The sequence below is a fragment of the Callospermophilus lateralis genome, unplaced genomic scaffold (genome assembly GCF_048772815.1).
Source record: "Callospermophilus lateralis isolate mCalLat2 unplaced genomic scaffold, mCalLat2.hap1 Scaffold_63, whole genome shotgun sequence".
In the NCBI taxonomy this organism is placed as follows: Eukaryota; Metazoa; Chordata; class Mammalia; order Rodentia; family Sciuridae; genus Callospermophilus; species Callospermophilus lateralis.
In genome coordinates this window covers 16,256,352-16,271,847 of record NW_027514713.1, presented here as the reverse complement: position 1 = coordinate 16,271,847, position 15,496 = coordinate 16,256,352, and the positions used below count along the sequence as shown (strand labels likewise).

Here is a 15,496-nt window from a genome sequence, read left to right as displayed (position 1 = left end):
GGGCTGCTCCTCCAGCCGAGGGGCAGGGTCCAGCTAGCTCATTACTCCTCTGACCTGGCCATGTTTGTGTTCCAGATCACCCAGGAGGCCTGCAGAACCATCCTCGGCTCAGGACTCCGCCGCCACCGCTCTCCCATGCCCACACCCCCAACCAGCACCACGCAGCCTCCATCAACTCTCTGAATCGGGGAAACTTCACTCCAAGGAGCAACCCCAGCCCCGCCCCCACGGACCACTCCCTCTCTGGAGAACCCCCTGCAGGCGGCGCCCAGGAGCCCGCCCACGCCCAGGACAACTGGCTGCTCAACAGCAACATTCCGCTGGAGACCAGGTGCATGCCCGGGGTGGCCGCTGGGGACCTGGGCGGCTGGGGGCCATTCTACCTGAGACCGAGGTCTTCCGGTGGCCTGTTGGGGTGGACTGTATCCCTGCCTCCTTCCTGATCAGAGAGGCTCGGGTCAGGGGCACAGCCTTAGGATGTGATTCTCAGACTGCACGAGAAAAGGCGGTGGAATAGGGGACAGAAAGAGAGTGGGCTTTGGAAACCGTCAGACCTGAGGTCCGCTGCTAGCCTGCTGCTTCCCGAAGGAAGGGATGACCTTGGTCTAGTGGCTGGACCATCGCTCCCTTGTCTCCCTTCTCTGAAATGGTCATCATGCCGACTGGGTAGGGCAGCTTTAGAAGTAGGTGAGAGCCGATGTGTGCAAAGGAAGCAGGCACAGGTGTGACAAAAGCAGGCTCTCAGTTCTGGTTTGATTGGGGTCCTCTCCTCTCCTGTTTCTACCATGATTTCATCACCCTATGCCTAACATTAGGCCTGTCTGACCTGGGTGGGTGCTCAATAAACCCCAGTTCCCCTCCTCTTATCCTCTCCTGCTGTCCTATCCCCGTTATACCCAAAGCCCTAGTGACCCCTGAGGATCAGTGTTGGTTGCAAGGGCTTTCAATGTGTGGTATTATGCAATCCTCACACCTTCATGAGAAGGGGCTTGCTAGGATGACCCCCATTTAGGAGTTTTGGAAAATAAGAATTAGAGCAGATCCTAGCTCAGGGTCACACGGGCAGGTAATGCACAACTCAGATTTGAACCCTGCTTTACTGACTCGCTGTCCAGTGCTGTTCCCAACACCCCAGATTTCTTCTTGATTCCAACCATGTGTTGCAATGCTTCCCTCAGCTCAGGGACAATCAGTCAGTCTGAGTTCTCTAGCCACTACTTAGCCACTATTTTTCCAAAGATGAAACATTTTTTTAGTACATTCTTAAAAATTATTTTTTGTTGTTGTTGATAGACCTTTATTTTTTTATTTATACGCAGTGCTGAGACTCGAACCCAGTGCCTCACACATGCCAGGCAAGTGTGCTACCACTGAGCCACAGCCACAGCCCCCAAATGAAACATTTTTAATGATTATAAAAACCATACAGCTCACTGTAGAATATGCAGGAAGATACAAAGAGGAGAATTCAATTTACCTGTCACCTTACCACTCTGAGATGAGTACTATTGACTGTGGGGAGGGCATGGCCTTTCCCTACTCTCTACACTGAAGGCAGAGTATCCTGGGGGACACAGTGGTACCACTTCATCTTCTACCCTATCTACATATCTTTTTTTTTCCAGTACTGAGGATTGAACCCAAGGGGTGCTTACCCACTGAACCACATCCCTCCCCCGCTTTTAAATACTTTTTAATTGCCAATGGATTTTTTACTTTATTTTTTATTCATATGTGGTGCTTAGGATCAAACCCAGGGCCTCACACATTCTAGGCAAGTGCTTTACCACTGAGTCACAACCCCGGTCCAACCACATTCCCTTTTTTGTATTTCGTTCAGATTTAGGGTCTCAGTGAGTTGCCTGGGGCCTTGATAAGTTGCTAAAGCTGCCTTTGAACTCGAGATCCTCCTGCCTCAGCCTCCCAAGCCATTAGGATTACAGGTGTGCACTACTGTGCCCAGCTATATATCTATTTTTGCAGTACTGGGGATTGAACCCAGGAATACTCTACCATTGAGCTACTTCTCCAGCCCTTTCTATTTTTTTATTTTGAGACAGGATCTCACTAAGTTGCAGAAGCTGGCCTCAAATAATAATAATAAATAATTAATAATAATATCCCTGTTATAATAATAATAATAATAATAATAATTATTGTTGTTACTATTATTATTATTATTATTATTATTATTATTATTATACCAGGGATTGAATGCAGGGGCACTCGACCACTGAGCCACATCCCCAGCCCTATTTTGTATTTTATTTAGAGACAGAGTCTCTGAGTTGCTTAGCACCTCGCTTTTGCTGAGGCTGGCTTTGAATTTGCGATCCTCCTGCCTCAGCCTCCCAAGCTACTGGGATTACAGGCATGCACCACAGAGCCCATCATGGCCTCAAACTTTTGATCCTCTTGTCTTAGCCTCCTCAGTCACTGGGAGAAATGGCCTGTGCCATTGTGCCCAGCCCTGTTTCTTTAAAGTAGTGGGAAACATACATTTTATTTTTTCTGAGCTTCTGTGTATTACATATGAAGAGCTCAAAAGTCATAGCACATTTTGGGAAGTGAAATTGATCCACATATGGAAGGTGTCCTCTTCTGACTCTACCTGATTCACAACTACAGTGTTGGCACATTGAGCTTGTGGGGTCTAATGAAAGAAAATCAACATCCATTTGTGCCACTTTACTCCTGTAGAGTCATTTTTCCAAAAGCACATTTCTCAGAGATGAGGCCCAACCAGCCCCCATCCCTCTCTTAATTAATATTGTTTCTGTTGGCTTCATTTAAAATTGTGCATGACTTTTCCCTACATGCCTCCTTTGCTCTCATCAGTTATAGAGTGGGATAATTGTCTGTCATCTTGTCCAGGACAGCTAATCAGGTCTCCGTTATTTCCAGTGTGTTTATTGAGTGGCACATGGCAGAAGGAAGCCAGTGGCTAATCAATGGTTCTGATTCTCTGCATGGACCACAGCCACCACTCCCTTGTCTTGGTGTTTATTTTCTCAATTAGAGGCAAAGCAGGACTTCCTACTTTGAGTCTCCAGGTTTTTCCAGGGGAAGGGAGATAGAAGACCAGAGGCCAGGGTGGTTTTCCTAACAGTGTGTGATGCAGAGGTGGGCCCAGCTCGCCTCTCCCGCCTCATGAGCCCTGCTTGCCTGCCTCCCAGATCCTCTACCTTCCCACAACCATTGCTCACGCTGCATGGAGTTGTGCTTTCTTTTCCTTTATACTTTATCACTCAAATAATAAATGTTCATCACAGAACAGTTAGCAAGTGAAGTAAGTAAGAAGAAAAGAAAGTCACCATATCTACCTCCAAAAGGTAAATGTTGTTAATGTGTACATATGTACTCACACCATTTTGTACATATATCCATGTATATATATATATATATATATAACACAATGACATAAATGTTACATTGAATATATTTAACAGCATCTCCCCCAGTCCCCAGCCCTTTCATGCCTCTGCACCTTTGCAGGGACTCTGAGCTCTGCCAGAGTCACCCTTTAGTTGTGGGTGAAGACAATACCTTTATTTTATTTTTATGTGGGGCTGAGGACGGAATCCAGTGCCTCACACATGCTCGGCAAGCGCTCTACCGCTGAACCACAACCTCAGCCCCTCTTCCTCACTTTTGGATCTAGCCAAGCATTACTTATTCTTGATGCTCTACATGAAATGTTTGAGAAAGCTTCCCTTTGTGACCCCAGAGTCATGAAGGATGAATGGCAGCTGAGGGAAGTATCTGATATGGTGGATAACACAATCAGAACCCAGGGTCTTTATACTGACCTTAACTGGTGCACAGCATTAAACTAAAAGGTAGAGTTTAAGAGGGATTAGTGACAAATCTTCCAGGTAGAATCACAAGCTGACCAGCTTGGCCAGATGGAAAGACTGTGGGCTTTAAAGTCAGGTGGAGCTTCGTTCTTACCTCAGCTTTAATGCTCAGTGCCTGGGCAAGTTCCTTAACATCTCTGAACTTTGATTCCCCGCTCTATAACTTGGGATAAGAATCCAAGCTTCTCAAGGAGGTTGGGAAGAAGAATTGAGATATCATTTAAGAAGCACACAGCACAGAGCCTGGCATATAGAAGTCATACTGCAAAAGCGATTTCCCTTCTTTTCACGTATGTCTGCCTCCCGAGGTCAACCTGTCAAGAAGTCATTTGGAGTGTCCTTATTCACCAGAGGAGTTAAGAGAATGGAGGAGTTTTACCCCTTCTCATACTTTGCACACCATGTGTGACTTGGTGTTCAAAGGGCATAAGTGATAGTCCATTGACCATAGCAAGTGGTTCATGGCACAGATGTTATGGTCAGACGCACCCTATGCTCAAACTCCCACCTCATGCACATTAGCTGGGACTTAAACTTTAAACTTCATGACCTCTGAAATGGAGAAAATAATAGTAATTTCCTGTTCTGATTATATATTACTGCATAACAAACTAGCCAGAACTTAGTGGCTTAGAAAACATCCAGCCAATAATACTTCACTGGGCGAGTGGGGAGTTCAGGAAGGACCCAGCTGGCTCTTCCACTCCACATGGTGCTGAGGGTCAGCTGGGACCTGACACCTGCTGGGGGTAGAGAGCTGCACTCACCAGGACCCCTCTCCCTCTGACAATCTCAGGACTTCTCCTAAGCAGGACAGTTGTACTTCATTTTTCTGTGACTCAGGATTTCAAGGTAGCAGGACAAAAGCCATTGATCCTCCAAAAGACTTGGCCTGGAACTGGCAAAGCATCACCTCCACCATAGTTTGTTGGTCAAAGCAGTCATGGACCAGGCAGCTTCAAGGGGAGTGGAAACAGACTTCGCATCTCAATGGGAGAAGTGTCAAAGAATTGACAGTCACCTTTAATCCACAACACCTTTGTAAGGCTGTTGTATTAATAACATATTAACGACAGAAAATGTAGTACTCGTTATTCAGTTAATACGAGTGCCCACTGTGAACTAACAGACTCTTACAGTAGGATAAGTGCTGTGGTCGAGGTGAGTGTAGGGTGTGTGCTGCGTTCTCATTGCTTGGGATTCCCAGCACAGGACTCAGTGCTGGCCATAAGAGGGAAGGTGCTTGATAAATATTAACACACAGGTAAAATGAATGAGTGATGGAACAAATAATTATAAATATAGGTAACTTAAGCTTGAGTTGGGATAAGGGCTGGCTTCCCAGTGACCCTGATGCTGTGCGACAGGTTTGAAGAGCAAGCAGGGGTCCTCCAGGTGGAGGACCAGAGGGCCCGAGAGAGGCCTGGAAGCTGAGTGAGCAGGCCTTATGTGAGACAGTTGTCCTAAATAGCTTTTGCTAAGCACCACCAGAAGGAGAGCCTCCTGGTACCAGAGAAAAATAGTCACAGCCCCTTTCCTAATTGTCAAACTGAGCCCATGTTGAGAGGCTAAAGTAAATAGCTAGGCAAGTAAAGTAACAGCTGGTAGGATGACCAGGAGGGATTACATTTATGTTGGCAGAAAAATAAAGGCTAGCAGAAGGATGGAGGAGACAGAGGGCTTCTGTAGGGGTGTTCCATGCTCCGTGCCCATTGCACCTCTTGTGATCCCCAAGGCAGCTTGGGGCCCCCGGGGAGGACCTGGCTTACTCATGCTTCCTAGAGCTGGGGTGAGATGCTGCTTTAAGCCACACAGATGACTCTGTGATCCATTCTTCAGAGGGCCATGTGTTCAGGGTCCCCCAAACCCTGATCCACTTCTTTCTCACTGCGCAGCATCAGATGCTTAATTGATTTCTCTGGGACTGTCTGATTAATAACCCATCAGGCTCCTGTCAGATGAAGGAGAAGTCAGAGCAGAAGGCTTGCCAGACCTCTGCCACGGCTCAGCTGATCTCAGGCCTGGTTTGGGAGCCTGGGGCCCATTTTGTGGTCACACTACATTTTTGGAACAGCCTTTCCACCCTCAGAATGGGGATACCTAATGGCCTTTGGGCCAGCCTGGGGGTGGGTCCCAGAATGGCTCACAGTGCCTTCTCATGGGCCAAAGCAACCCTTGAGCATTGCTGAGTTAGAATGGACAGCCTCCCCTGTCATTCAGTCACAAACATGCTTAAAACACAGAGCATTGCCATTTAAGAAGCTCATGAGCTGTGGAGGGAGGCAGACATGCCACATAGTGTTCTGACAGAATGCACACGCTCAGCGGGGGGCCAGGTGTGGTTCCCTCTGCTTGGGAGCATCAAGTAGCCATCAACAAACCCTCATAGAATCCTTACTGAGTACAGTCTTCCCACTTTACCCTTTTATCATCACAAGTCCCCCATAGGTCATCTCTTCAGGTCCCCACAACCATCTCCAGATTTAGTAGTAGGGCTCATGGGACTCATGGACAGCCAGATCAAGGGTCCACTTTATTAAGTGAAAGGATACAAAGCAACAGCAGCAAAAGAATGGAGCATGAGGTGAAGTCCAGAGACATCAAACCAGGTGCAAATCCATAGTCCTCAGTCCTCAATAGGGTGGCAACACGTGAAATGCTGCCAATCAGGGAGCTCTTTAGTTTCTCGGTGCCCAGGGTTTTTACTAGGGGCTGGTCTGTGGGCCCTCTGCCTGGAAAATTCCAGAATCCCAGAAGGAAGGCAGGTATTCAGCATTAACCATGTTATTTTTGCAGGTAGTTTAGGCAGAGTGAGCCAGCTGCTCCAGTCAGGGCATAGTGGGAACACTCCTGAAACCTCAGTTTCCGGATTCCAGCCAAGAGCCCGCCTGATAGCAGCCCTTCTTGCATGTTAAGTCTTTTCCACATAAGTAGGTTGTCTTATTAGCATCCCCATTATAGATGAAGGATCTGAAAGGCAGAAGACTGAGTTACTTGCCTAAAGTCCACAGCCAGCAAATAATAGGGCCAGGGTACCCAGGCCGGGTGGCTCAGAGCCCCTGCAACCCACTGATGCCCAAAGCCAACTTCCTAATTACTGAAAGTAGCTTATAAAGGCATCCACAGGTAGGAGTTTGCAGGGGAAAATGGAATTCTGAGTTGAGGAATTGAGCAAAAAAGCCGAGAGCTGGGAGAGAATGTGGCATTTTGGAGAGGTGGCAAATAGTTGGGTGAAGTAGGAGCACAGGTGGTCTCATGAGGATGTCAGCAAAGGAGATGGACATTGCAGGACCTGAGTCACATGAAAGGAAGTTGCACTTTTCCCTGTGGCCATGGGGGCGGGAGTGGTAGAAGTGGGGGTGAGTAGCTAGCTATCAGCATCTTTTAAGTTCAAAAGTGGAATTATGGGATGGGCTTTTGGAAGGATCTCCCAGTGCACTTTTTGTTTCTTCCTTTATTTGTTCAAATGCCAGCTCCAAAACTGACTGTGGTCTTCATCGAGTCATTGACCCCCTGCACACCGTGGGGTCTCAGACAGGTTTGAATCCTGCCTGTCCTACCTCACTGAGGGATGGTGAGATTCAGATGCAGTGGTAGCTGTCCCAGAATCTTGTGGGCAGGAACACAGTCCAGGACAGCACGCTCATTGTGTAGAGACGGGCTGTTGAACAGGAACGTCTCGGGGGATGGCTGCCTCTGCGGTTCCTGGGCACTTCTTTCCTGAAGCCATTTCTGCCCTTGCAAATAAGCTCAACCTGCCCTGGGTCACAGACAGGCCTGGAAGTTCCTGCTTCAGGCAGCTCAGGGATTAGTTCAGGCATAAAGTGGACCCAGTCTCCTCCCCACTCTGAGAAGGGTTCCAAGAACAGAACAGCACCTGAGTGTAAGAGCTGGTGACCTCTTTCTTGAAGGTGCTGTAGGTCAGATATTTGGTTTGAGTCCCATCTCTGCCTTTCCTTGCCAAATGACCCTGGGCAGTCACTTCATCTGCCTGAGCCTCAGTTTCCATATCTGTCAGAGAGGTAGTAACACCCATCAAAGTGAAGGTCAAATGAATTAGGTGTCCATTCCTGAGAGCCCCTAGTAGTAGTGAGCAGGAGACCATGCAGGACCCTGACCCGGGAGGGCTCAACAGCTTAGGCTCCCAAGGAGGAATTCTCACAGCCATTGTTTCTTAGAAGACCTTGGCACACAGAGTGTTGCAGGGTAGTAGGAACAGGGTGGTGGTCAGGTAACTTAGGGAATGTTCTTAAGCTGGCAGCCAGGACACTGGGTTTTCACTTCAGCTTCAGTGCTATCTTGCTGTGTGTACAGGAGTAGGGTATATGTGTCTCTGGGGCTCGGTTTCCTCATCAGTTAAATGAGCACAAATAATTTGGCCCAGAACTAAGTTTTACAAGTAGAGAAAAAGACTATCTTAAGGTAGTAGTAACATTCTGAACATCCATCGTTTACAGCAAGTGCACAAATCCCCCCCAGATTCCCAAGGGATCTAAATAATTTATATCCAAGCTAGTATGTTTGTAAAGCTCTTTCAGGAGGTTTGGCACCCTATTGCTGTAGAAATCCTTTATTATGTTGCACTGCTTCTTCCCTGATCCTAACAGACCTGTACTTTTAGAAGACAACTGCCAACATTGCCAGCTCTCTCCCTTTTTAGAAATAAGTTTCTTTCTAAAATATAAAAGTTTAAAAAACATGCAATTCAGGCACTTGACAATCCCTGCCTTTAACATTTTGATCTTCATCCTTTTGTTTATCTCTGAAAACATACTTACTTATTTATTTGTGACTGAGACACAGACCTGACTCTGAGAGCACAGTGTGTCCTGGTGACCCTAGCCAAACTCCCAGGTGTTTTGGGGAGTGGCCTGTGCAGCCAGCCCCAGTCCCAGGGAGGAAGCAGAACTCTTCCTCTGATCAGGGATGGTTGGGGCTGCTCATGCTGGGCTGTGGGGCTGCAGAGAGACGGAAACTCCCTCTGGAAGTGCAGGGAATAGAAGAAATAAAAATAAATGCCACCTGCTGCTATCTTCAATTAAGCACATGGTCCATGTACCCCGAATTCAGCAACACTCCACACAGATTTATTTAGTCCCTATGTGCCAGGCATTCCTCTAAGACTCCGAGCACATAGTAGTGAACAAGACAGATAAGACTCCTGCCTCGTGGAAATTGAATTGCATTAGGAAGAAACACAATTAGCAGATAAACATATATATGTTTATGGCTTCCCCATCATCACTCCCTGGCCCCTGTGCAGTTTTATTATTCATAGGGCTTAACAGTGTTGGGGGGAGGGGCAAGCAGAGAGGAGAGAGAAGAAGGCAGTGCTAGGGCCAGGAGTGGTTGGGAAGTGAGTAGGAGCTGCTCTAGCAGGGTGAGAAGGTCCTAGTTGAGGAGGAAGGAGGTGGCCCACACAGGCCATTGCAGAAGGATGATTCTGGCAGATGAACACAAAGGCTTAGCTTGTTTTAGAAATGCAAGAGGGCAGTGTATCTGTAGTCTAGAATAGGAGGTTTGAAAAGTGGAGGAAAGCTAAAATCTCGCAAGATCTTGTGGGCCCTGGGAAGGACTAGAGAGGGTTGAGGACAGAGAAGTTATCCAAATTACACTTGAGGGTCTAACATGTGAGAAGTTATCCCCTTTCGGGGATGCTTAGAGAATCCCCTTACCTGCTGAGAGCAGGTGAAGGATGGACCTGGGACCTGAACCCAGATGGTCTGGCCCTGAGCTTGTATGCCTCCCCTGGGCCCCAGGCCTTCCCTCAGCAGGACTGCCTGGCTGGGGGTAGCAATGAAGTCACTCTGAGGGACTTGCCCACCCCCATAGCTCCTCCTAGGCACTGAGGGATGGCTCAGGGGGCCTTGAACACCACCAGAACACCTGCTGCCCAGCCTGCCATGCTCCATGACTCACCTTAAGGGGAGGTCGCCATGGCCACTGCAGTATTCATTTTGGTCTTTGAGGCCAGTCGGGGGGTCAGCAGTCACAGGTTGTGCTGAATGAGGCAGGGTTATGAAGCAGAGAGGACCTGAGTGCTGGGCTCCAGCAAACCCAGGAGCCAGTGTCAGCTTATTGATATGACCTTTAAAACATTACTTGTCAGCCTTGCTCTACCAGCCTACAAAGCAGAGGTAACAGTACTGACTTGTAGGGTTGTTGTGAGGAATCAAATTTAAATCAGACAGTTGTAGAGTTCCTAGAAGAATGAATAAAATATGGTAGATACAGGATAAATAGCAGCTATCATATTTAGCATTAGCACTTTTATTATATTTTTGTAACCCTTAATAAGTCATCCAACATTAACCCAGTTGATGCTCATAGCAAACTTGGTGAGCTTAGTATTACAATCCTTATTTAACAACAGGGAAGGAAGGTTTAGGGAATTTAAGGTTCTTACCCAAAGTCACACAGCAAGAAGGCAGCATAAAAGATTCTTGGATCTGGGTATGCTGTTTTCAGGCCTGGGCAGAGTCAGAAGGAAGGTCCGCCTCTCAGGACTGGGCCCACAGTTGACTTTTTGCAGCCAGTTCTTCCCTGGGGTGCATGTGGCAAGCTGAAGCTCTGCTGGCTTGTTAGAGGTGATTCACTTCAGGGTCATATAGTGTGGTGGGAACCTTCCTGAAAACAGCAGAAGACAGAAGACAGAGCACCCGAGTGTGACAGATGTCACTTAGCAGGCCTGGTTGGGATCAAAAAGGGCCAGTGAGGCTATCATCATTCATGCTATGCTGCCCTTAGTCAGGGGGGTGATGAGCCCCCCGTGTCTTCCATGGGGAGCCACCCTTGCCAATCAGCCATCTCTCAGGAGCCCACACAGCTAAATGACAGTGACACTTCCCCATGGTCAACATCCACCTGGAGGCTGGGGAGAATACAGATTATCAGTCCCCACCCATTGACTCTGAGGCCCTGGAGGTGGGCAGTGCCTGCCCAGCTCTCCAGATGGTCCTGCTGGTCACTCAAGTCTGAGCATCATTGCTTCAGAGATGATAGCCCAATGCTTGGCTTTCTTGTTTCTTTACACAAGTCAAATGAATGTCTCCCATTAAAACAGATGTAGGTCATTGAGTGGGGGATTAAGTGCAGGGGTTGGATCTAGATTCACCTGAGCTCACATTCCTGCTTCCAGCCTTGCTCACTAGTGACCTTGGGCAGGGCCATTACCATTCCCATCTCAGGCTCCTCAGATGTAGGATGGGAAAGCACTGCCTTCCTCACATAGCTTATTTTGAAGATTTGAGAGAAGGGGTGTAACGTGCCTAGGTCAGTGCTGGACTCATGTCAGTCCTCTTCAGGGACAGCTGTGATTCGATGCACACAGCTGCCATTCAGGTTTGTATATAGAATTGTCCCCCTGATTGCTGTGAGCCAGGCAGACCCCTTGCACATGTGGCTTGCACACTGACCCCATCACCTGGAAACCATGTCCCGCTGGTCTCACACACAGCTGCACCGAACAGTCACTATGTGTGTTTCTCTACTCTCCCCCTTCATCGATGCATGACTCATTGCTTCATTCATGTCTCCATGTGTGCGTAGAAACATAGGCAAGCAGCCATTCCTAGGGACATTGCAGGACAACCTCATTGAGATGGACATTCTCAGCGCCTCCCGCCATGATGGGGCTTACGGTGACGGGTAGGTGACATCCCCATGCTCCTTCTCTCTGTGTGTGCTCTCCTTGTGGCTCCTGCACTTGCATGCATACCCTGAGACCTTTCCCTGGGATCTCCTTGGGGAAACAATGCCATGTCACATGCCCATCCCCAATTCCATGTTCAACTTGCAGCAGTTTGTCCTTGGAATCCCCTGTCCTCCAGCATATTAACAGTAGTCTTGTTAATATGCCGTTCTCCCCCATCTCATTGGCTGCCTCCACCATTCTGAAAACCATCTCACGTAACAATCTTTATGCAGTACAGGCCATGTATTATATGCATCTGGCCCTAAGTGTGTATTCTGTGGCCTGAGGCATCTTGTACCCCAAGAGGGATGGGTTCCCACCAGGACTAGGGTATGCAGTACATCGAAAGCACTCCATTTCTCAGGCTGTATGCAAGTCCTCCTTGGCCATGGTTAAAGCCAGGCTGGGAAAGATCTCTGGACACCTAGTTTGGCTACAACCATGTGCTTTGACCATGCCCCGCTGCCCTCAAGACTGCAGTGAGGCTGTAGGATACAGTCACCCATCTGCCTCCCACCCAGCTTTCACGTTGGGGCTCAGAAGGCATCCGCCTGGCTTCCAAGCAGATTGCTTTGAAGGCATTCTTAACAGCCACTAGCAGACTCTTGGCCACAGGCAGAACTTAGTGGTGGTTTTTTGGCTTCCAGCCCAACTAAACCCCTTTAAAAAAGTAGGATATTCCAGTCCTTAACCAATGTACACTGGTAATGCAAGTATTGGAAGAAGAAGAAAAAATTTAGATCCCGTATTCAGCGCCTCAGGAACAGACAGGATTTTAGACACTTTCCAAGTTACTTCAATAATTTCAAAGAACAGATAGTTAATTCCGCAAGCTACTCTAAGCACCATCGATTCCCAGGAAAAAGACCTCCGTGCCAGCCTGGGTTGAGTGGGTAACAATTTCTGCCCTGGCTTCGGTGGGGTTGTCATAGGTAGGGCTGTCCCATTCGTGTTCCCTGGAAACCTGTCTTCGTGCCCGTTCTGTGATCTGGTTTGTGACTCTCCTCTTCCTCTCCCTGCCATCTTCTCTGTGGTGACTCTCTCTCTCTCCAGGCCCTCTGCATGCTTCTCCTGTGGCTTCTGTCCTGCAGGTCGAGCTGGGCGCCTCGTCAGCTAGCAGACCCTGACGCCCTCTGGCCTCTCTTCATCCATAGGCATTTCCTCTTCAACCCTGGAGGCACCTCCCCACTCTTCTGCACCACATCTCCAGGGTACCCACTGACGTCCAGCACCGTATACTCACCCCCACCCCGCCCCCTGCCCGCAGCACCTTCGCCCGGCCAGCCTTCAACCTCAAGAAGCCCTCCAAGTACTGCAACTGGAAGTGCGCAGCCCTGAGTGCCATCGTCATCTCGGCCACACTGGTCATCCTGCTGGCATACTTTGTGGGTAAGTGCATCCTCATCCCAGCTCCCCATGACTCCCCTTTGGCCCAGAGGGCAGCAACCAAGGTTCCTGTGGGCACAGAAGCCTCCTCATCAGCACAGCCGTCACAATACACAGGATGAGCAGCCTTGGGGTGCTGAGCTAGCCTGCATCCCAAACCATCAGGCTCAGCTCTTTGGGACCCTCCTCCCCTCCCCTCTGCACTTAGACCAGGAAGAAAGCTGAGCATCTGTCCCGTATGTGCTGAATGCCTATCACAGATGCATAGACACCACTAAGATGAGCTTCTGAGGTGATGGTCTGTGGCATGAGTGTCATAGATTGGAGTTACTGAAAAATAAATGGCAAACGGAGAGACTGGAGAGAAAGCAACAGGTGGCTATAGTGAGGAGTAACAAAGGGGTAGAGCACCCCAGCATTGGAGGGAAACTGCCAGGGAAGCCTGTCAGCTGGGAAGGGTCTGGCATGGTCATCTGAGGGTGTCAGAGGGACCAAGATTAGAGCTGAACCAGGGTGAGGAGCCCAGAGAAATCCCAACTGAGGAGCCATGGGTGCCAGTGAGCAGACTGAAGGAAGCACAGAGACTTGGCGCCACACTGGCTTCCTGCTGCTTACCCCTTCCCAGGGCATGGACGTGATGTCAGAAACTCCTCCTGATCTACTATCTTGGTCTTGCTCCCAGACAAGCTCCCAATCTGCATTCTTTTGATATATTTCTATCACAGTCTGGTTTCCAGCTTCTGACCCTCTCTTTGGTCTTCTCCCAGGAAAAGATTAATCTGAAGAGATCTGTGGATGTCGAGTAGAGTCTCCATCTCTATGTAACCCAGCCAATTAGTAAAGGCCTTTCTAGCCTTCAGGTTCCATAATTCTAAGACCTAAGGTCAGGCCAGCTCAAGAAGCCCTTGAACCCAGACTAAGGAATTCAGGGACAATTCTGTAAACAAATGTTTTTTTTTCCCTAACATATGCTAATAAGTAGAAATAGAACTAACTGGCAGAGGCCAAAGGAAGACAGAGTGCCATCCACTGTGAAAAAGAACCCGTAACAAGCAAAGTCATTGTGAGTGAAAAGCGGGGCTTGGCTTGAGAGGTAGACAGTGCTGGCACTGAGAGTTCTGGAGAAATGGCTTGAACATGGATAGGGTCTAGGTAAGGATGTAAGCTCCAGGGTCACTTCTCCTCAAGATTTTTGAATTTCATAAAAACCAGTAAAGAGAAAGATGATAGTCCAGCAAATAGGGAAATCTTATATCTCACACTATAATAAGCCTCATTGGGTATGACAGGACTCTTTTTCCTCTTTTAAAGATTGGCTCACAGAAATGCATGGCTCCAAGGCAGGATGGCATACATGTTTAATCTTTTCTTCTACCTAATTGATTAGTTGTTATTACCTAGAACGTTGTGTTGGGAAGGATTCTGAGGTTATATTCAGATTCAAAAAGAGCGTCTGTGATTGATTAGTGATATCTGTCACAGTTGCAGGAGTAGAGAATATAGATGACTTGCCACTTATTTGCCATTCCTGCTATGGGTCATTAGATAAAAGGAACAGCTAGACTGGGAGAGGTCAGGGCCACTCAGGCTCTCTGAGAGGGTGCATCATTTTTGTAGCCTGGATCACAGGTGAAGGTTGTGGAATTCATGAACCATCACCAGCATCATTAGAAGTATGTCGCCACCACCTCAACCCCTGACATAGCCCTCCCATGCTTTTGTGATATTATTTTTTTCCTAAATGAGTAGACTATTAAAGGCACTGTCATTGTTCAAGACCAAATAGTTTGCAACATATAGACAGCAATATTTTGCATTGAAGCCTTGAGATTTATACCAAATAGCTGCTTTAATCAGCTTTTGCATTGCTGTGACCCAAATACCTGACAAGAACAATTTAGAGGAGGAAAAGTTTATTTTTTTTTCTCATGATATCAGAAGTTTCAGTCCATAGACAGCTGATTCCAAAGCTCTGGGCCCAGGATGAGGCAGAACATCCTGAGGGAAGGGTATAGCAAAGGGAAGATGGTCCCCTCATGGTAGCCAGGAAGAGAGAGAGAGAGAGAGAGAGAGAGAGAGAGAGAGAGAGAGAGAGAGAGAGAGAGAGTGTGTGTGTGTGTGTGTGTAGGGCCACAGGGCAGATGAACCCCTCCAGGGCATGTCCCCAGTGACCCACCTCCTCCAACCATGCCCCACCTGCTTACTATTACTATTCAGTCGATTCAAGCTAGGGTGGACTGATTGGGTTACAGCTCTCACAATCTAATCATTTTCTCTGAATATTACTGCATTAACTGGAACTTTTTGAGGAGATCTCATATTCAAACCATAACAGTAGATAATTTTAGGGAGGAGGAGAAAATTTTTATAGCTAAGAAAACTATTTTTCATTCCATGGGCTTCTTCTTCCATTTTATAAGAATACTTGGTCAATCTTCAGCTAAATAAAAACGACAGGGCTACTTATGGGAAGTAGTAAACTCCCTGTCGTAGGAAAGGTACAAGTGAGCTCAATGCCCACTTAGCAAGCATAGGATTCAGGCATTGAGAGAATTTTTAC

General features: G+C 47.9%; 1 pseudogene; it reads left to right on the top strand.

The window, feature by feature from the left end:
- The window catches only part of LOC143637778 (teneurin-4-like), a 373,204-nt pseudogene that overhangs the window by 161,856 nt on the left and 195,852 nt on the right, over window positions 1-15,496 (top strand).